Genomic DNA, 22,239 nt, shown 5'->3' with positions numbered 1-22,239 from the left:
GTGTAACTGAATGATTTTACACCGTCCCGTATTGAAGCTAGCTCCAGGAGCCAGATTTATTTCACTGCTTTTGATTTCAGTGTATTTTAGTGTAAGTGAAGGGAAACCACACTGAAACTATTTATAAGTACAGATGTATGCATGTGTGGTTCCTGGGTTGCCACTGTGGAATACCATTTGAGATCTGCTTTGACAATGTTTTACTTTAACTGCCATTGTTTTCAATGTAATTACACATTCAGTTGGAGTGTAATTTTAATTACACTATTAATGCAGGAACTTATTTTAAAGGGTTATTAAACAAAAGAAAATATGCAAAATGGGTATGTACAGTATGCTTTGATATATAAAGTTTTTTTCATAACCTGTTGTTAAAAAATTTACTAATTTTCTAGTTGTTCTTTCTGATGTATAATAGCGTGTTAGCTTGTGATGCACTCAGTAATACGTCTCTTTGGAGAATGGTCTGATTTGGGTTTTGCAGTTATACAATGAAGTCACCCAAAAGGAAAATAAAAGACTATTCACCCAGAAGCTAATAGTGAGAAACGGTAATACTCTTAGGGATTTGTAGTACAGAAAATCTAGTTCCTAATTATATAGGTTAGGTTATATAGGTAGACAGTAAACCACAGGAAAAAATACAATCTGTTTAAATGATGGTAAACAGTCACAAATAAGCTTTCCATCGTACCAGTATTTATTTTGAAAGAAAAAAAGAAGAGAAGAAGGTTATCGGTGTGCAGGGTGAGAACACATCACTTATAGCTGTCGTCTAAGCTTCATTAAATAGATAGCTGTAAGTGCTTCGGATTGCAAAACATTTTCTGACAAGTTAACCCATCAAAGCTTTCACGAAACGAGACAGAGGAAAAAAAGAAACATGAGGGAAGTCGGAGAGAACCTAGTTTGTGGTCTTAAAAAAATGTTAGGCTTGGATGGTCTTTTGTAAAACTTTGAAGTTTTTAACTACGGTTCTGTAAATCATGGGGGCATTTCAGATAGAAACGAGGATGGTTTCTTCAGCAGGTGTTACATTGACTGTATTATAACCAAACCGTTTTTTATCTTGCTGTAGTATACTACTAAAAGACTGTCTCAAAAGAGCTGCTGGGTGGATATCATGGTCGCTTTTTATAGCCATTTCGCTATATCATAGCTACTTTATTCTCCCACTTCTAAATGTGTTTTGCTGTCCTCAGTAAGAACTATATATAAAATATGGTGTGCGAAGACTGTGCAGACGCTAAAATAATTTCTACATTCCTGAATGCTGGCAGACGCTGACTATTTTGATCATGTTGGCAGTCTGAACAATACTGTCGAAACCCTGTGTTTAAAAATTCCAAATTGAACATTGTGAGCAAACGTAAAACTTCGGTAATAGTACTGAAAGAAACTTGGCAAACTTAAGAGAAAGACATTGAGTCAAAACTGCTGCCATACAATTGTATAAGTTTATTTTAGTTAGGAAAGAAACATAAGAATGCAAACACAGGAAAGCACGGTAAATAAATTCACAAAATAAGTTGTTTCTGCAAGTGTTGTTCAACTCGGTTTAGACTGTGAGAAAAGTTGCCCATTACGAATTCCTAGTAACTGAACTAGCTAAAACATATAGAACTGCACTGTAAGAGAATGCTGTTTGGGATCCCCACACTGTAGAGGTCTTACAAAACTGGACTCCTCACCCAGTGCTATAGTTATTGGCCCTGCAGGGTTGTTCGATCTCCTACTGTGGCTGGTCAGAAAACAAGATTACATTTGAATATGCTTCCAAGACGAAACAGAGTGTGCAATAATTGATTGATGGACGGAAATTTTCTGACCCAGTTAGCAGAGGACTAGTTGTTCAAGGTTTGTCAGATTGCAGTATCCTACTCTATACTTTATCCGCTTCACGGCACCGAAAGAAAAGAAAAATGGTTAAGGGCCAAGAACAATGCCCCTGGAATTGTCCGTACAGTGTACTGTACTGTAGAAAACATTGTAAAGCCTTTTGATAATGCTGATGTCTTAATTTGACAGCACAGACAATAGAAAGTGCACCCCGACTCTCTCTCAGCTTGGGATAAGTTGCAGTGCTCATCTGCTGTTGACGACCATATGGGGAAGAGAGCCTTGTAGAAATGGATTGGAGCAGCTGTCGCTCTAATAGGGAGACGGTCTGGGTTCATTCTGTGGTCCCATGAATACAGGGCTGCTTTGCATTGTCTTGGGCAGCAGAAGAATTGGTAGGATATTTAAATATACAGACTCACTGGACACAGGACATTCTAATATTTGATGTAAGATAACGTGTGCTATGATATTGGTGCCTAAGCAAAGTCCAATGCCTGTAACTGCTGTTAGCGAGGTTTTTGTTTTTTAAATGGGGATTTTCTACTTTTTTTCTTACTTATTTGACCTGCTGTAACAAGCACCATTTTCACCTCTGCGGTGTTAATGGTTAATGCTTGTAAAATCAACATGCGCACATTCCTCATAACAGGACCATTAAGATATCCACAACAGGACCATTAAGATGACCACTGGAGCTCTGGACTCCACTCCCAACTAGTAATTGCAATACTGAAGATTGTTGGAGTCAAAACAAGACAATCAAAGAATTAAGGAAAAAAATATTACTTAGGAGTTTGTAAACTCTGTAAAAAATTTTATTATTATTATTATTATTATTATTATTATTATTATTATTATTTTAACTGGGTTTTTTAATTTGCTTTTGCAAGTACTGTAAAATAATCATTTTTGATATAGGCTGACCTTTTTCCAAACTCGGTTCGAACAAAAGAGATTTAAATGACAAACCCCCAGTTGTAATTCCTTGGATTGAATACAGTTTCATAAAACTCTGATTTTTAAGTCTCATTTTGTTAAATTAACAAGCAAATTGAAAAGATTAGATGTGTATTCATAGTTCTGATCTCTCCCTCTTCTCCCAGCCCAGACCTTGATGTTAGGTAAAGACATGTACAGTGTAGTGTGACCTTAAAGAAGAACGTTTTGAGTTTGGACCTAGGTCTGTGGTGTTTCACAAGTCGCTTCCAATCCAAGGCAGGTCTCAGTGTTGATGTCTTCACACCTCCTCTTTCAGTTTTTACAATTAAGCTGAAAGTAATTCAAATGCTAATTGGATTTCCACCCATTGCTTAGCACAAACCAGAATGCTAAAAACCACCCACGTAAAAATTAAAGCATTGGATTTTAGTACCCTATAAATATAAAATTGATTTTTCTTTAATTGGTTTTTGAGTTGATCTTGTTAACTATTAGAAACGGAAAGACAGGAGTAGGAACTGTCATTTTCCGAGAATATAATTCCTTTTCGTCTCTCTGCCTCCCATGAAACCCAGATGAATAATGGATATGAAAACAATTATGTATTTTTAAGATCTGCGGTAATGGAAGGGAAGCACATATATAATATTGTGCACGGCACTTGGCAGCACCTTTGTTGAAGACGCTTGCTTTGTGCCTCACAACACACCCGAGGCTTGGTTGGGTTCGTTCAACCACACCCTGCGTCTGCTTGCACACACCTCCCATTTCCACTTTTTTAGTTGAATAATTGGCCTAACACACATTTTAAGTACAACTAGTATACCGCAGTACCTGTTAACTGAGTGACCATCTGAATAAAAGCAGCAAAGATTCTGCTTCATGTGGAGTTTCAGTCTCCAGGAATAAGCCTCTCGGTACACAATTTTGAATGTAATCGCTTGTTTTGGGAGTAATTGGAAACTCTGTAATTTCTCATGAGAAAAATCAAGAGGTTCTCTTTGCAGCCTGCCAGGTTTTTGGAATAGCTTCTTCTTTTGTGATGCCAGATTGCCTCTGTCTGTCTGGTTCACCTTGCCCTGAAGTAATGCAAGGAGGGGGTGTTATTATATATACCTGTCTGGCCCTTGGCATCTCTGTACACCATTATGAGGCTGGTTTTATGTCTGCTGTGCAGGAGTACATAATAGAACAAGGTGGTTTTAACCTTTTTTTAGGAGGACTAGCTGTTCATACCACAGCACCGCAATGACCTGCCTTGACTTCATAATGGTTACTGTACATAAGTAATATACTCTTCTTTTCATATACTGTATTACAATCCTTAACTCAGATATGTCATTCATTTTGTACATTTAAAAAAATAAAAAATAAAAAATAAATAGTTTAGCAATCAATGTGATATTCTAACAACAATTCTGCATTTACATACAACATTAAATCAACGTAGTTTTTATTCTATTGAAGCACTTTAAGTGGCTGACAGCTCAAAGGACTATGCAAATTATGACATTTAGAAATGTTTATATATATATATATAATATATATAATCTGTAACAGCAGAGAAAAACAAAAGTTTCAAGCTATACTAAAAAAAAAAAACCAGCCACATTTCACTATGTGTGTGTGTCACGCAAAGAAAAATGCATTAGAACCCATGCAATTTATCTAAGTGCAATAAAACCAGCATTTACAGTCATCTGAACGACAGAACCACCTTGAGCAGCTGTCTGGCTTAGACAGACACAAATCAAGTGTTCAGTCCATTTGCCAGCATGAGGACACTGGTTTCATTGTATGCATTAGGGATGTTTTGAAGTTTTTGTTAGTTAATACATTATAGACTACTGGTATGTGAATTTGGTATGCTTTATAAGCCATGTATAAGAAGTCTTTTATAGATTTATCAAAAACACATTTTATACTGTGTACATGCCATCCAGTGCCCTGAGCATAGGACACAATTTTAAAGAAAAAAATAAATAAAAATGACACCACTTTTTTTTTTTTTTTTTGGTTTTAATAGTAGTTCAAGATCAATATCCATTTTTGTGTAGGGTGCTCTTATTGTGTAATCCCTTTGTCCTCTTATCACACGACATATGAAGTTAATACGTTCAAAAGCAAAATAAAAAAAAAAACCTGATATTGTGTTTGACCCGTAGCTGCCTGTGCTATTATAGATTATTCTTTCACATCTGTACATTCATCCTGTTCTGAGCCTACATCAGTATGTTAAGCAACGTTACCTGTATGACTATTATATGACGTTCAAATCTATTTATGTGTCTTTTAATTCAGTCGGCTCTGTTGCAAACCCAAGACGGGATACAAGTTAAGTAATCTGGGGGGAGGGGGGGGTCAGTTTCCATCTGAGGAGTCGCTGCCATATGCCACTGTTGTCAGATCCATCTGCTGCTCTGGACTCCTTTGGCCATCTCATCACATAACATGATATTTTGGTGTCTAACCAGATGTCCTCAAAATGCTTGAGTGGGTGGTTGTAAAAATGAGGGCTCTTGTTACTTTTTATACCATTGTCATGTATCTTTTTGGTAGGACTTGAGATTGCAGCGCATAAATGAATATGTTATTACTCTAACAGTATTGCAGCAACGTGTTGTTACTAGTGGAATACATGTGTAATTACTTGGAAATCACCTTGGGATATTGTTTCGTTACATTGTAACACCATGGACTTGGTTAGTAACATCACATGGTAACTGCAGTTTGAGGAAGTGTGTAATTATTCGAAAATAAACACTTGTTATTACACTGGGAATAGGTAAATTATATTGAAATGTATTTGTGAACATCTACCATGAAAAACAGTGTCATTGTCAAGATGACCAGTACCACTCCACTCTGGTAGATGTGAAACTCCTTTTGGGACTTCTGCACTCCTGCTCTTGAATGTCCTCCAAGCATTCCTGAAGGATCTGAAGGATGGCACCACTGACAGCACAGTGCCCACGGTCTCGCGCTGTGCTGTGCTGTGCTGTGCTGTGCTGTGCTGTGCTGTGCTGTGTGTAGATAGTGTGCCTCTCCAAATTATGCATGGTAGTTTTGATCCTGTGACTTTCTCCGCCCACAGTCAGTTAAGCTGCCTACCGAGCCGTTAACACAGTGAGCTGAGTGCTGCATGTTTTCATAATCTTAACTAGAGGTGCAAGTGTCTGTATCTCGTCTCCTTTTTATTATTAGGATAGATCTAATTGAGATTTCTACCTAAACCGTCACATCCACGGCACTGGAGTTTACTGCTTTCTGGCTGGTTTGCCTCCACACTGTCTCTGGATGATATGACAGGATGGTCAGCATAGCAAGTCTTCTTTCTAGTTGTTGGTTATCATTAATATCGTGGTACCCCTGATTCTCTTAGAAACTATGGAAAAAGGCACATTTTCTGACAGAGACCAGTAACCAAGCACTGTGTTCCCTCTCAGCAACACATGGGGTGATTTCCAGAGATCAAAAGCTTCTTGACTTACAAATGTTAACAAACAAACATTTTCACAGCCTGTGGGTGGGTTATGAGGCTGCCAACTGGCGTAGGTGTTTTATGTTGTTTGCTTTTCCACTTCCAATAATGAAGCGTACCGTAAAAAGAAAAACAAAAGCAAACTTTTTTAATTGACTGAGGTCTCCGTGTGGTTGTTTTGAGTTCTATTTCTTGTGACTGGTCTATAAAAGGAACAGAAGTGAGCCAAGGAGAAAGGCAGTCCTGGTTTAGTACAGGCTGGTGTCCCCACCCTGAGGAGTGCCCTGCTCTTGAGTGCAAGCACGTCAAAATAAAAAAAGGCATTCTCCAGGTGCTTCCTTGTTTCCTCATGCCATCCTTGGTTAGTTTCAGGTAACTGCACCTTGCAGGGTCTCGAATGGGGCCCTCCGTATGGAACAGCTACACTCAGGAGACAGTAGAAGCAGACTTCAATCTGTAAAATCATGAACAGACTGATTTGTGATATTCCGGTATTCTGCTGGCAAAGTCTGCCTAAATTACAGCTCCATTTCCCTTGGTGCTGTTCTATTGTTGCATTTCGATTTTATCACACAGCTTTATTCTTTTGTGTTTTTTCTTTCTGACATGCAGTATATCCCTAAGTGTGCATGGTGTGAAATAATATATTAGATTTATACATGAATAATTCAAAATGGCCATAATCATATGATCAGCATACTGCACGTCTATGCGTTTTTGTATGCATCAGGTACGACTTTGATGGACAGAGATGTACTTGTCAAGATTAATCTTTTCTTGATATTGGTTTGTGTTTGGAAGATGAACTGACATTGTGATATGAGAATTCTGTTGGCATCAATCCTTTGTAGCTGTAGTTGACTTTAGTTTTTAGAGAGGCTGGTACTGTATTTCTGTGAAAAGGGGCTGCATTATTTAAGGGTGTTTCTCACCCTTGCATGCCTACCATTGGATAAGCCCATTCATTATTATATATTTGTTATTCTGGCCTAAATGGCTTAGTGACTTAAAGGGACATGTGTGTATATATAGAGATAGATAGAAAGTGCCTTTTCTGCTGTTACCTGGCAAATAAAATATTCAAAGAATTAACTTTAATTACCATTGGGAATCCTCTATACGGGGTGGAAAAAGCCCATTCCCCAGAGAGCCGAGACTGCATTTTAGCCGTGTCAGGTAGGCTAATCGTGTTTGGTTTAAAATGTAATTAAAGATGACCAGTACTCTGAGAGCTTGAGGGGGTGAGTTTGCCTAAAGCATTGTTTCAGCCCTCAGTGTTGCCCACACTGTTAACTGTGAAATACAGAGGATTAGGATGGGGGGAGGTGCTGGGGTGTGTGTATGGAGAGGGAGGGGGTGGGGGACAGGGGCAGGGAAACGGAGGGAGGTAACAACCCTTTAATTGTGGCTGCAGCCTGGGTTGGGTTTGCAGACGGAATCCAGTCTCTCTACACTGATGCTATAAAGGCAGCTGTCGTGAGAAGCATTCCCTTCAGTCCGCGCTCATACCTGCCTGATGATCCCAGTTATCTCTCTCTGGACCCCTTGTTTTACCTAGTTTGCTGAGCAAGCTCCCTGGAGAACGTCGCAGACAGAGCAGGGCTCTGCTAGTTTGCCAGTGAGACCATTTTTTTGTTTTTTAATGTTGTTTTTATTTATAACATTATTTTTTGTTAATTCAGGATTTTTGGTTTGGATATTCAGTGTAACCAGAAGAAACTATGAAACCGACTTTTCACAGAAAAATGTTCTGTTAATGTTCCTTATTGGATCAAGTTGTGGCTTCTCTGCTATACTCGGATTGGATTTGATTTGACGGGATATTTGTGAGTATTTAGTAACTCTGCCTGTGGTAACAGAGATGTGAAACCTGACACTGACCAACTGCTGTATGAAAAGGTGAGGTTTTCAAGAACCTGTTTGCCTTTTTCCTTTTTATTTGCATGCTAATTTAGCTTAGAACGTGCTCAGTTTAGACCCTTCACACTGTTTGTAAGCCACATATTAAGATAACGGAACTGGTTCAAGTGTCTCTTGCTGGTTTGGTTGGTTCTGTTATTAAGAGTGCTGGTACTGTGTTAGTTAGAAGACTCTGGCATTGTGGTCGCTGGTTCTGTAACTCTAACCATTTAGTCCCCAAAGGGAAACTGAGTACTTGAGTGATGTGCAGTGAATCATTCATTGGTGGTGGGGTGGGGGTCAGTTATGTTTAAAACAAAAAGAAAATTGCAACATACGTAGAGAATGGTGATGACTGGGGCTTGTACTGTAGTGTGTTGTTTGTTGAAGATAAATGTTTTTGCCTAGTTTAGCTGGAATCCACTTGTTTTTAATATTCAAAACAGTTACAAGCTTAGCTGCTCTTAACAGGAAGTGAAGAGTTCTAAATGGGCTTCTATCCCAGGTAAACTATATCTGGGCTGCTATGTTAATCATTGAGGAGAAGTACACTGAATACTAGGAGAGGTTAGATGCTTTAAAAACCTCCACCACTTAATATAGCTCACTGGGGAAGTGAATTCCCCATCCAGCACCACAGATTATTTTATAGCTTTGTACTCGCAGAGAGGAAGTAGGAATATGAAGACCCAGAAAAGAAATGGAGAAACTATTGTCATTGCCTGAAAGTGCATATAAATCTTGAGCTTTTGTTGATAATGGTTTTCTGTGAGGATGACAGTCGGTGCCTGTACGGATTCTCCTTCTTGTAATGTGAAAAGTGATTATTTTAAATCGGTTCCATTGATCGTCAAGTAGACAAACGTTTCAGCTAGTGCTGCCATCAGTGTAAGTGTAGCACCGCTGAGTACTATTTGATAATGGATTCAAACAGTGAATATCTACACACTATATACAAAACCACTGCCACAGGGGCTGTTTCTGTTTTTGTCTGTGGCCAAGCCAAAGACAAGTGTCTGCACATTCTACCTGTCTCGCTCACTTGCTCACTTTCTCTCTCTCTCTCTCTCTCTCTCTCTCTCTCTCTCTCTCTCTCAGGAGCTTTTCTCAGACTTGGCTTTTTTTATTTTTTTATTAATCCTTCAGACCATAGCTTACCAACAAGTTTATGTGGACTTGCTCAAGGACAGCTCTCTGTTAACATCCTGCTTACGCTAGTACTTTAAAGTCAGTAATTCTGTAGTCGCCCAGGATAGCCACTGATTTGTGGCTGCACCCTTTATTTACTATTTTTACATGATGGTGTCAGATGTCATCTAGGAGATTTAAGGTCGGTCAGCTGAATTGTATTGCTGGTTAAGTTTCTGTCATTTATTACTGTTGACTCGTTTAATGCTTTTTTTAGGTGATGTTTCTTTTAACTCCATTATAGAAGATGTTGAACTATAATGTTGTAGTTCCATCTTAAATTGTCGTCACTGCTTGTATGATAACACCATATAAGTGCGATGAAATCGTGTCTGCCAATGCATAAACAGTGTTCCTTTTCTGGATTTACTAGCTCATCTTTTTATTCTTTTCATAATGCATTTTGTACATTTTTCTAGAGTAATAATTGACAAAGCGGTATTCATTAGGTGCTGAAATACAAAGAAAAGCTAGTAATGTAACTAAGATAACTAACACTCATAATCATACATTAGTTCATATTTACTGGGATTTATTTAATTGATCAAAATGGTGGTGGATCTCAAAGTGTGTCCTTTTCAATAACTAAATGGGTTCCTCCAGAAAGAGGCTGATTATCTTGGTACACATTTTTAATTGTCTCAGCGGTGGTATTTACATCTGCTGTTTAGATCAATTGTTGAGACCCATATTAGTTTACTGTGCCCTGATCAAATCTTCTCAACTCTTGCAGAATACTGGTACCTTCTACAGGAATGTTTAGATCTAATTGAGAGATGCAAATACTGTGTTCCTCCGTTATACTGCAGATCAGGTTATAGGACGCTACGATCATGGCTCCTATTTGCCCTATGATGCCATTACACTGGCACTGGTATTCTCGTTATAAGATGAAACCCCAATAGAACAGTCTTAACTATGGATCCAGACTGCAGCATTATAAAGGGGGAGCATTGCCATGCTCTGCATTCCACAGGGAGTTTTCATTTATCTAATCAGAATGGTACTTTATAGATTACTTCCGCTAAACCAGGAACCAAACCCAAAGTTTAATATAAATGCATCTTTTAGCCCACTTCAGAACCTGCATTCCTGCTGCAGATTTCAGGAAGGCTAGTGAAAAAATAAATGAAGTCTGACTTAGCAAGTCTGCTAGGAGGGTACAGTAAGGGAGTGTATTTTTTTTGCTAGCTCAGCCATACAGGAGAATGCAGCTAAAGGTGCAATTTCCAGTAGCTAAAAATAACTCCAGTTTCATGCTTTACACAGCGGTTAACCTACACTGTCTGTGTCTAACCTATTCTGTCCCTAAGGCCATTTTTTATAGTTTCATTGTTTAATGAAAGAAAACAACATGTTTTTCCACAACACATCCAAATCAGCAATTGTTTAGTGACTCCAAAAAATTATTATTATTATTATTATTATTATTATTATTATTATTATTATTATTATTAACCATGGTTTTAAATTACAGGCATAATTGCTGTCGTCAAGTAGTGTACATGTAACTTAGAGAGTGGCTTTAATTACAAGAAATAACTTGCAGTCATTTCTTATAAGACTAATTGCTTGCCCATTTACTGGATGTCGTGCCTCTTATCGTAGGGTCCTTACCTCTTGTTATAATAACGCAGATTAGATGCTGTTTGTTGGGCTTCTAAGCTGCTTAAGCCGACAGACTTGTATGTGTGTTTACATAGAAAAGACTGTCAGGTTATTGTAAATTACAGGAAAACTCAATTTTCCCTTATTATAAAATACAGGGCAAATCTATTTTCAGATACTTTAAAATGAGAAAGATATGGTTTTGAGTACAGTGCCACCGGCATGACAAAAGGTAGTTCATAAAGAATCGCACGTGACTGCCCGGCTAGAAGAAGCTTGCAGGGGATCCTGACTAAGGAACAGAACCTTTCACTCATCAGTGACAAGCTGTGCTTTGAAAAATATTCTGATGCGGTTCAACAGAGCTGTTCGATGTTTTAAGCATTAAAAGTCGTATTCCCCCCCCCCCCCCCCACATAGCCTAAGCATAAGATTGTAGAGATATATTTGTAACTTGAATGGCTATAAAAAATAAATAAATAAAATTGTGAAACCATGCATGCTTATGTGCATGTATGTATTTCTTTCTCATTGAAATGTATTCACAACATTAATGTTTGACTGATTACATTATTCTTGCTGAGTTCAGTGAGCAGCCTCACAGTACAAGCAATGAAGTAAACAGGATTCTGTTTGTTATGTTAACCTTTTAATTTAGTCTTGTTTACAGAAATCGCTGATCACGTATCACCGTTCATGGGTGGGGGGATTTTTTTTTTTTTTTTTCTGGCTAGTGGTTTGTGGCTTAAGACTAAAGTGTTAACTGGGCCACAAACATTCAAGCGGCAATTGCTATATCGTATATGCAGCAACAGCCAGAAAAAACACAATCGTTATATTCAGTAGAATTTATTCTTCTTTTAAGGTTGAGGATTATGATGTGAAACAGAATTAGTGCATGAAAGATCTCCAAGCAGCTTTAGCCTCTGCCATAGCTTTATGTTTCTTCTAGTTAAGCAGCATTGAAAAACTAATAATAATTGGACAGTTTAACAGCCAATTTTGTCAAACTGTCCCATCGAGAGATGCTTTGATGAACAAAGGAATTGAAACAACTCTACAATTCCTGTGCCAGAGTATCGGGCTTTCCAGTGGCAACATTTTAGAAAACAATACCCAGCCTTTTACCAGTTTTGAACTAGCCTATAAATGCCTTATATTTCATACAGATAACACACCTCACTCTAGGTAATGCTGCAATTCAATATAGGCCAGGACACTGAATCATTGTTTGGTTGGGGGTGGGGGGGGGGGGGGGGGCTACTTCTGCAGCCAAATGTGTCATCCAACAGGGTTTTTCAAATTGTTCTGCAATCATGGGCTCCAGACGTTACTTAAGCATCCAGTGAAGAAACGTTTACGGAGCATGCATTGATTTATGCCTGCTTTTTGACATTTTGAATTTAATGCTTCAGCAGCAATACTGTATGGTGGGTGGTGGGGGGGACGCAGGTTATTGAAAAGTGCTGGAGCAGATGTTCTTATCTGACTCGTAGGAGGAGTATTCTGTGCACTGATTTTGGTAGCGGTAGCCTATATGTGGCCAGTGGAGTAACATCAGGTTATTCCTGTAGGCTGCAAACATTCTTTGAAGTTGGAATATATTGGCTGTTTTATTATTTCTTAAGTGCTTCGGCACACGTTCAAAATGTTAAGAGGGAGACCCATTTATCTTTTAAAAGCGAAATAATAAAACTCTTTACTCCTTGCCATTATGGCTGGGCGTTCCAAGGAAGCCAGTATAATAATTTACTCTAACCAGCAGCTATTACAGAATATATCTGTTTTAATAGAGTGGGTAATGGATAATGGTGCTATTGAGCACAGATCTAATTTAGCCATCGGGATGCAGTGTAATTTACCTGCAGGGTGGAGAGAAAAGCAATATTAACAAAGGCCTGAAAAGAGCATAAGAGGCGATTTTTCTACTGTTATGAATTTTGTTATGGGACTTGCTGTGTGAGATGGTACAGGAAGTATTTGCAAAATAGCTCTGGTGGGTGCATGAAGTGAAGTCATCAGTAAGTATAAATGAACTGTGTATGTAACATTTCCTATTGCATTCATTTGCAGTAAGCATCTAATTAGGGTACATTCAGTGCTTGCTTATGTTCGTGGCATTTTAAAGTATGTGCAGATTCATGATTAATTAATGGTTGTGCAAGTACGAATTATTGGTTGCTTCATGAACGCTTGTTAATATCTAAATACATTTGAAATAGAGACAAAGTGGGAAAAAGTGTATCAGATTGATTTTCTTATGTCATGCCAAAGTTAATAATAATAAATAAATTATGCTGGTTGATAATAAAGCTAACAGGTACATTGAAATCGAGACTCGAAGTATAATTGTAATGGTATATAAGGGAATTCAGCTTTAAGAAAACTTGAATTAAACAACAGTTCCACACCAGAAGGGAATGGTTTTAGTCAATATTACAGGTATAGCTTGTACACACTTTTCATGCTGAGGGGCCTGCATCGCCGTTATTGCACATGTAAACAAAACCCGTGGAGTCGTTTTTACTGTGCAGTCAGCTTCCAAATGTGATGCTGTTTTATTTCTTAGGAACCCTGTGTCTGCTTTTTAAAAAACAAAAACAAACATATTTAGCAATTGTATTCGCCTGTCTTAATCCCTTTCTGCGTGCTCAAAGTTAAATGACAGCTCCATGAAATAGAAACCTAATCAATTTACTAATAAGCCATGTCTGAACACCCTGGAGAGCTTTTTTAATGCTCTACTGGGCAAATAAATATACTGAAATGAGAGGGAATACCGAGTGTGACTCAAGCATTGGAAAGATCAATAAATTACTGCTGTGCTTCGTTACAGTTTGTCTTAATATAAATAGTTCAGTCTTGATTGGATGTGCACTGCGTAATCATAATTACATTTTTGAATTATTTTGCCGCGAGGCATTTTCAGTTTGCTCCTGGTAAGGAAGTTGCATACCATATCCACTTCAGTCACTGCGTGCACAATTGCACCATGTTAAGGTTCCTATCCGTGTATCTATATTATAATGTGTAATGTGTTTTAACAGGGTAACTTCTCATTTTATAGAGTTCACACAAATAGTTAAAAAAATAATTCTGGAAATGTAATTAAAAAAAAATCTTAACCGATGGGGATATGTTCTGTGACTGTTCAAGCGCTTCTCTTTTTGTTTTCCTATATCATAAACAATGAATTGTAAGTTGCTGCTTTTGTCATACAAGGTGAAAGGAACGCATGTCTGGCTGAGTGAATTAATGAAGTAGGGTCACCCCTTGCCAAATGGAGCATACCAATAAGTAAGAGCCGGGGGTTAGTGAAGTGCAAAGGGCCAATAGTGCCGAGATCCAAACCCATGATTTCCCCCCTATTATCTTGTGTATCTTGGAGCCATAGAAATTAATATGTTGCATGTTTTAATTTACAGTAGATTTCACCTTGCTTGCTATATAAACTAGGCACCCCTAAACCTGGGCTTTTTGGAAAGTCATTCAACAGCACTGTTGAATTGGTACTTTTATTTGATCCATTTAATCTCTTATCTATCCTACCATTACTAATATAATTACATTTCTCCAATTAAAGCTGCGGCACCATAAAATATGATTTCAAATTTAGATTGCAAGTTCTGTGTTAGAAAACATGTTGTTTAAGCTATTAATGTAGTCATTTCTACTTCAAGTCTGTGTCTCCACCTCCAAGCCTCTCTTTGGTTTGTTTTTAAATTGCTTTATTGAGCATACTCGTATTGCTTTCCATTGCAGGGGCGGCTTGGATTAGATTGATTTGATAATGATATCAATAGCCAAATAAAGCACTCGGGCAACATCACACGAGCCAGAGTCCTGTGTTCCAGCCGACGTCGTTTTAATCCAAAGAATAAAACTAGAATTCAGATAAGAAAGCTGGGTTTAGTACATTATTATCAGTACATTGCGATAATAAGAATAACAATATGGCTTTTGTTGCCTTTGCTCATTGTACACATTGTCTTTGTAAGTGGGTTGTCACTACTTGAAAGGAGATGCCAATTTGTGTTAATTTTCCAGTCATTAATATACCCTTCCCAATAAAGAACACACAGGCTACCCTTAAAAAGGTATTTGTCACTTAATAATAGAGCTCTAATCTAATAGATGAGTTCAAGTATCATTAGCGACGTGGAAAGGGTTAAACCGTTGACGGCTATGCACCACTGTGTCCGCTTTCAAATCAAGCCTGCATCGATTTGAAAAGTTGTTGAGCCTAACTTCATTAAACAATCCTTTATAAACGTGGCAGCAGAGTGCATATTTCCCCTCAGGACCACCTTCCTGCAGAAACAGCAACATCATCAACCCAGCCTCTGACTGCCCAACAGCTAATCTGTTGTGAAGTGCTTCAGGGCTCTCCAGGTCTGTGCAAAGCATACATTATTACATGAACTTCTAGATGTATTCATTGTGGGAGCACGACCCTAATAAAACCCATGTGGTAAACAAATTGGGGAATGTATTAATGAGCAAAAGATTACAATCAAGTCAACTTACAAACAGACCCTGATTAGTCTTAATGCTGAACTTGCAATGTAACAGAAGGTAGTCTTAAGATTAGAGCCAATCAGGATCTGTGAAACCTGAAAGTATATTCACGTCAAACACGGCGCAATAACACTGGAGACGACATTTTAACATGGAGGAGCTGGCCCAAGGTATGGGAATGCTACTCTGTGGTGCAACCCAATGTCAAGTGCCTCCATATTGCAAATGTGTTATGGTCGGACTCCCTAGAGTGTGAATGTTAAGATACACAGGAGACTTTAACCTTGCTGCAACTCTGCAGCTTCACCTGACTCTGTCAGTCTCCCAGGAACGTGAACACAATAAGAAAGTGTACACGACAGTAAGGTTAGACGTGAGGCTTTGAGTATGAAGATGTGCATTCTAGAACTTGATGCTGCATGTTTGTAATTCTGTGGTTTTGACTTTGGGCGTTTCTCTGTGTATCCAACACTGAGGCTATGCCAAGCAGATGACACATTGTACAAGTTTAAGATGGCATAAGATCCAGCGGTTAAGCGATCAAGCATTTTCTTTAGAAGCTGTTCATTAGGAAGTGGGATGCAGGTGCCATTGGGTTTTGTGTTTTTTTTCCTTCTCATTGCTGGTGACAGTGCATGCATCGATTTGAAAAGGTCTTAAGCCTATTTCAACTTCATTATGCAGTCTATGCAACATGTGGCACCGGGGCATTTTCCCTTTGGACTTCTCTAGCAGCAACAAATGCTACCTTAGCCTTGGGCTGCAAACAAACATTGACATTGAGAGACTATATGAATTTAAAACTTTATTTTTATTTCAGCAGGTGAAGGTTTACCTTTTAGACCAAGTTCTAAACCATATAGTCCTCTTGCGAAGGAAATCCCCTCTTCAGGAGATGATGATGTGATTTTAAAAATTGCAGTTAAAGGTCGCATCAGTTTCTTTTGTGTCTCGGGACCCAGCCAGCTGTCTATATTCATCAATAAAGGTTTAAACAAACCCAGTGTGCCTGCTGCTCAGGGGCTCTTAGTCCCAGAACCTGGCTGTAAGAAATAACTCTTTCACTCAGTTTCCTAACCTCGGTTCTATTGTATCTGAGTCCCCGCTTTGCCCTTTTAAACAATGTTTCAATCAATAGCTTTTAAATATTGTTAGAAAAATAAAAATCCATCCGACTTTGTTTCGGTGGCCAGACCCTTTTGTTCGATCCATTAGTCCCATTATAGAAGGGGAGTTGAATTTATTGCACTGTGTTTTTTTTTTTTGACTTCATAAACTGCACGCTGATAATGGTTTTTAGAGAGAGCTGTTACACATCTAATGGTGTTGGTATTGATTCCCTGTTTTCATGTTTAAATCCCTGTTTTGTTTTTTTTTTTTTCCGAAAGGTCAGTTTTAATTACCTGCTGGGCTCAAAAGCTAAATGCTTTATGTCAAAATATGCACAAATCTGCCAAAACTAAAAAGGCAAATAGGGATGCCAGGAATAATTGGTTAAATTGAGGGTGTTTAGTACAATTTCATATGATTCTATTAATGGAAAAGCTTTTTAATAAATGGGATCGGCTAAATATTTGATTCCCATTGATACCTGTGTTCATAATGCACTCAAACTGCAGCTGAAATGCCAGTTTTCTGTTTGTCTGACACATGCTTATGAAGCACTAACTATAAGTTGAAAAGTGCATACAGCAATCATGGTACTAATTTACCATTCTTGCAAGGATCATAAAATACATTCTGCTTTTATATGTGCAGGTTAAAGTAATTAATGTTAATGAATTGGGAAGCTGCATCAGTGTCATAATATGTTTGTATACTATGAGCATATGTGTGGCTTGTTTTCTGGATAGAAACCACAAACTATCCGGTACTTTCATCTGGAATATTAAAGCCCCCCCTGGCTGTGCCTAACCTGCTGACAACAATGTGTCTTGAAGGCTAAACTGTCAGAGGCTTGCTTTTTGTCGCCAGAGGCACACATTCCTGCTGAGAGATTGGCTCGCTCAACAATAGGCACTTTGTTACAAGATCCGCAATACAATGGAGACCCCCCTTGAGGGCAGGGAGATATATCCAGGAATGCAGGTAAATTAAAAGGTGCGGTGCCTCATGGAATGTGTGTTAAGTGATGGCTGCGCACAGGCTCTGCTATATAATTCAAACCCGGTAAGGGTTCAGGAGATGTGCAATGTGGATAACAATACTGCAAAAAAGACTTCATGAAGTTTGTCATAATGTGTGACTGTGGCTATAGTCTGCATTCCCAGAGATCTAAAAGTTACACTAATATTAATTTGTTATTACAGGAGATTCTGGGGCTTCCTGGGTCGCATGCTACTGTAGATAAAGGTGTACTTCTGCCAAACATTTTTAATTCTGTTTATTTTTATTTTTATTGGAATAGGCTGGAAGGTGAGGAGGACAGTTTTTTCCAGCACTTGCGTAGCTGTTGGATCTCAGAGATGCATTTGTAGACAAGGTTTCAGGAAGGGGCTAGTAAGTAATTCTAAAATGTCTTCAATCTATATTTTTATAGTATACACTGTCTTCCTCAAGGCCTACCTATGTTTGCCCAATGCCATTTGCTGGTGTTATTCCTTGCTTTGAACACAGCTTACTTAGATTGTTCTTGTTGTAGCCTGCCTGACGCACACAGAAAACTGAGTGTGGAGAGAATTCAGCACCTTGGTAATCAATTTAAACTCCTTAGTTACACATTATTATCTGACATTTGAGTCTGGATTTTGAATATCCTATTAAAGCTAATCCTCTTACTGTAGTCGGAGTTTACGTGCTATTACATTAACACTTCAAAAGACTACTTCTTTTTTCCCCTATCAGGAAATTGCAGATTATGGCCTTCTTGAAATATATTTTTATTATAGATGTGATTTTTAAACACTCAGATGTTAATTCTTATTTTGTATTGTGAAATATTGTTTTCTAAATATCATATGATTGTGATCTACCCCAGTGCAGTGATGTCTCCCTCTCCTGGAGTCTGTGAATGCAGTAGTAGGTCGCCCCTAAATGTTTTAATGCCTTCTAGAAAAAACCCTACTGGAGGATTTTGGCAACATTATGAACATTGTTTTAATATAAAGATATATATATATATATATATATATATATATATATATATATATATATATATATATATATATAGTACAATTATTCTCGTTTGCGACCTTTCTAAGGAGGAATTTAATCATTTGAATTATTGAATTTGAATTTGGGGGAGAGTGAGAGTCAAGCAGTTACTCATAACTTGGGCAGTGCCATGGTGAATGCTGTACGTTTTAAAGTAAATTCTAAAAGAATCTTAATCAATTTGGTGAAACATTGCAACCAGGTAAAGTTTGGTCAAAAATTGCATGATCGATGTCCAGGGCTCCTTGGATGATGTTAGGATTTTCTTTATGGTTTATGTTCTGAAAAGCACATTATAAAGATAAAGATGTTGCCAGGACAAGAGAAGATACAGGACAGGCCTGACAGCCCTTAACGTGTGTGTGAAACCTCTTGCTTTTAATCTATAGGTGAAAATAGTTAAACCATCAGCATGTTAGCAGCAGTCAGCATGTTACCCTTGATGTATTTGCATTTCATTGCGTTCAGAGCAAGGAGAGGAAATGAAGTCCCAGGGCAGTGCAGATAAATGAAATGATCCTAGCCTAGGTGTGTCTATTAACCTTTGCACCCTGGAGACTGAGTGAGCTATTCTGTAATAGCAGTGGCCTTTGATGACGAAAGGTCATTTATGTTTTAGCATCGCTGCCACAGGGATTAGGTACCTATGAACTGATAACCGCATACGTTTGCAGCATTTAAAGGCAACCCGAGTTGAAATTCACTGGTGCGTTGAGCAATGGAAGATTTGTCCCATTTCCACTGGCAAAATGCTCTGAATGTATCTCATATATTGTGATGCAAGGGGTATGTAAAAATGAGGCATTATTAAAAAATAAATGCATCTTCTGAAACTATATTTAAACACTCCCTCCAAGAGCTCCTGCAGGAAAGGAGACCTGACAAGTTGAGGTAGAAGTCGTTAACAACTTATTCAGATGCTGCCCAGTACAAAGTAACAGAGATCTTGAAAAGAACATCTACTGTACCTATTCGGGTTTGCTTAACCCCACATCAGGGATGGGAATAAGACTCTTATTCCATAGCATTTTCCACCCATTCCAGGTTTTACTATGTGCTTGAGTAGCCACAGTGTATCGGTAACAAGCCAGGTGTGTCTTCTTAAGCTCAAAGTAAAACCAGGAACGGATCAAACTGCTATGCAATGGGAGTGTTATTTCCATCCCTGCAATGGAATTACATTTGAACTGGTGAGATTTGTAGATGTCTGTTTGGTAGTCAACAAAACTGCCCACAAGCTAGAATGGACAAAGTGGTAAGATAATATGAATATATAGGAATCGGTTGTCCCAAGGTTGCATTTCCAGAGGCATCTGCATGCACTCTCCTGCCTGGGAGTTTACAGGAATAACTCCAGCCCCCTGCAGAAATCCCTGGGATACTCTGGGATACAGAAATTGCTCTAGTTTTTCACAGCGCACGTCTTCCTGCTGCACACACTTAGATTTTGTTAAATCTGTACTGACCCGCTTATTATTCAGAATTCAGATCGTGGTAACAGAAATACACAGAGCTCTCCATATTTCTTAAACAAGCTCTATTAGGACTACAATGTGATGGGCAGACTGGGTTATTCACAGCGAGAAGGTTTTCTAGTGAAGAAAAACTGATTTGGGACAGAAAAGACTTTTTTTATTTTTATTCAAAAGCCAATAATGTATCCGTTTGTTAATGTGCTTGCTTCTTTCATTTTGCATATTAGCAGGAGTCCAGTGATGTAGGTTTTAATCCATCCCTTTTGTCTATCTTGAATGGCTTTTTAAATGAGTTTCAAACCAGTGCCACTGATTTCTGTCTACAGTACAGTCTCTGAAATCAAATTTTATTAATGTACTTTTTTCAGAGTAAGATATAATGAAGAGTAGACAAAGGCAATGAATCATCTAATTCACAAGTGCATAGTGTTTGCCCAGCAGTTTTTTTTTTATGAAAGTATTCTCTCTCAACCCTCTCCCTCTCTCCCCCTGTCTCTCAGGATCTCTCCCTGTTCAGTAAGGGGGGTGGCGGGTCTCTCTCTCTCTCTCTCTCTCTCTCTCTCTCTCTCTCTCTCTCTCTCTCTCTCTCTCTCTCTCTCTCTCATATTTAACATTTCAGATGGAATACTCAGAAATGGAATACTCAAAGTTTTGAATCGCGTTGTGCAGCTAATGGGCTTTTAAACTCCTTTGTTTGTGTTCTTCTTCGTTATGTAAAATACCTCAAGGCACAGCACCACCACTAGCCCTCGGTTCGCTGCTGGTTTTACACATGAAACAAATGCGTTCTTGGGGTGCTGTGAGGCCTTTAACATCCTTAACAATCTTTTCTTCTCTAACACAGATAGCATTGCTTCTGCATTTTATGTTAATTATTATTGTTCAATTAGGCTGCCAATAACAGTTAGGCTTCTATTAATAGGCTAGAGAAAGCTGTGTTTGTCTGCCTTAGTTACAGGTAATCATTTACTCTTGCACCTATGTCATTTCACCGCAGCAGTGTCTTTCAAGTCAATGACAGGAAGAAAACGTTCTTTACTTTGGCAAATTGTGCTTATCTTGAAGAAACACTAAGCACTTTCAATATCAGAGTTATTTACCATGCAAATTCATTTTGTTTGAGCTGCTCTTTGACTCTTGCAACGGAAAGGGTAACATCTTATAAAAACAAATGACCTTCCTTTTAAAATCTATTAAATCTAATTGCAATCTGCCTGCATGCATTTCAGTCATCAATCGCTTCAATGCTAATTTATTTGGACAAGAAAAAAAGAGTTATTTTATTACGTGAAATAAAATTCTATTCAAAATGCTGCAGAAATGCGTGCCAGGATTCATTGTAATGACTTCTTTGAAAATAAGTTCCATATTTAAATGGTATTGGATTGTTTATCCTGTAATGTCAGACAATTAATCAATTAAATTAACAAAAAATGAGTTATGCACGAGAGTTTTTCATTTGTGTGGCTGACAGTCAATTTGTCAATAATCAATAACTGACGACCACGCATTCTCACGAGCTGTCTGGCAGAGACAAGCTGCTAACACTGCCTCTGCCAGACCACATTTAAACCAAACAATAATACATTAAGTCACCCGTGCTACATAAACCAAACAGTACCTTTTAAATCATAACACAATAATAGACAATACAAAATAATACAAAATACACGCCACACAGCAACATTATCTTTTTTCCTTTTTTCACAATTTTTATTATTTATTATACTAAAAGAGAAAACTCTGACATTGACTGGCTTTCAATAAAAGTCAATTCATATATCCTGCAATTTTATAGAGGACACTGTCCATATTTTGATATACAGGGATGTCATTAAGGTTCCCATTGACAGCACAGCATTGCTGCCCATCTCTCAGTGACCAATTTGAATGGTCAGACTCAAGCAGTTGCAGTAAATAACTGACTCTTATCAACCGATTTAGAACTAAGTAACTTTGCTGAAAAAATACCCTAGCATAACTAGTTTGTGTCTTGTACTGAAGAAAAAATAAAAATTGTAAGTGAGCTGCTCTTGCTTGTGAAGAATGGCAAATGGTCCTGTTTTAACCTCTTTCCCTGTAATGTCAACTAAAATGGCAATGTTACAACTCTATGCGTCTATTGTCCAGCTATTG

General features: G+C 38.1%; 1 protein-coding gene across 13 annotated transcripts in view; it reads left to right on the top strand.

Moving 5' to 3' along the window:
- Positions 1 to 22,239, top strand: part of LOC117431992 (xylosyl- and glucuronyltransferase LARGE2s) — a 107,593-nt gene that overhangs the window by 62,612 nt on the left and 22,742 nt on the right. For 6 of the 13 annotated variants that reach the window (XM_059002465.1, XM_034053358.3, XM_059002460.1 and 3 more), the window contains one exon: positions 17,883 to 17,974. The exons of 4 other annotated variants lie outside the window; for them this stretch is intronic. The gene's annotated coding sequence lies outside the window, so the exon portion shown is untranslated. Of the gene's footprint in view, positions 1 to 7,925; positions 8,162 to 17,545; positions 17,564 to 17,882; positions 17,975 to 22,239 lie in introns of those variants that run through there. 3 more of the 13 variants (XM_059002463.1, XM_059002467.1, XM_059002470.1) reach the window with 3 other exon arrangements.

Source organism: Acipenser ruthenus, chromosome 27 (genome assembly GCF_902713425.1).
Source record: "Acipenser ruthenus chromosome 27, fAciRut3.2 maternal haplotype, whole genome shotgun sequence".
Taxonomy (NCBI): domain Eukaryota; kingdom Metazoa; phylum Chordata; class Actinopteri; order Acipenseriformes; family Acipenseridae; genus Acipenser; species Acipenser ruthenus.
Note: the sequence above shows the minus strand (reverse complement) of the source record. Positions and strands in the feature narration are given on the sequence as shown.